At 70.8% G+C, this 219-nt stretch overlaps 1 protein-coding gene across 1 annotated transcript in view; it reads right to left on the bottom strand.

Moving 5' to 3' along the window:
• Positions 1-219, bottom strand: part of SEMA6B (semaphorin 6B) — a gene marked incomplete at its 3' end in the record, with an annotated part of 60,514 nt that overhangs the window by 8,770 nt on the left and 51,525 nt on the right. The gene's annotated exons all lie outside the window — the stretch shown is intronic.

Here is a 219-nt window from a genome sequence, read left to right as displayed (position 1 = left end):
GTGTCTCGGAGGGCGGGTGGGGGGGCTTAAGGCGCCGGCGCTGGGCCGGTGCCAGCGGCGAGGGGCCGGCACGGGATGCGTCTGGGATTGGGAATAGGGAAGCGAGTCCTTCCCCGGCTGAAGAATTTCAAATATGCTGGGAAAAGCGGCCCCCACGCCCCCGCCGAGCCGCCCCCAGCGCCTGCGCGGCTCCGCACTGGGGCTACTGGCCAAACAGGG

The sequence above is a fragment of the Aptenodytes forsteri genome, unplaced genomic scaffold (assembly GCF_000699145.1).
Source record: "Aptenodytes forsteri isolate BGI_AS27 unplaced genomic scaffold, ASM69914v1 Scaffold471, whole genome shotgun sequence".
In the NCBI taxonomy this organism is placed as follows: Eukaryota; Metazoa; Chordata; class Aves; order Sphenisciformes; family Spheniscidae; genus Aptenodytes; species Aptenodytes forsteri.
Note: the sequence above shows the minus strand (reverse complement) of the source record. Positions and strands in the feature narration are given on the sequence as shown.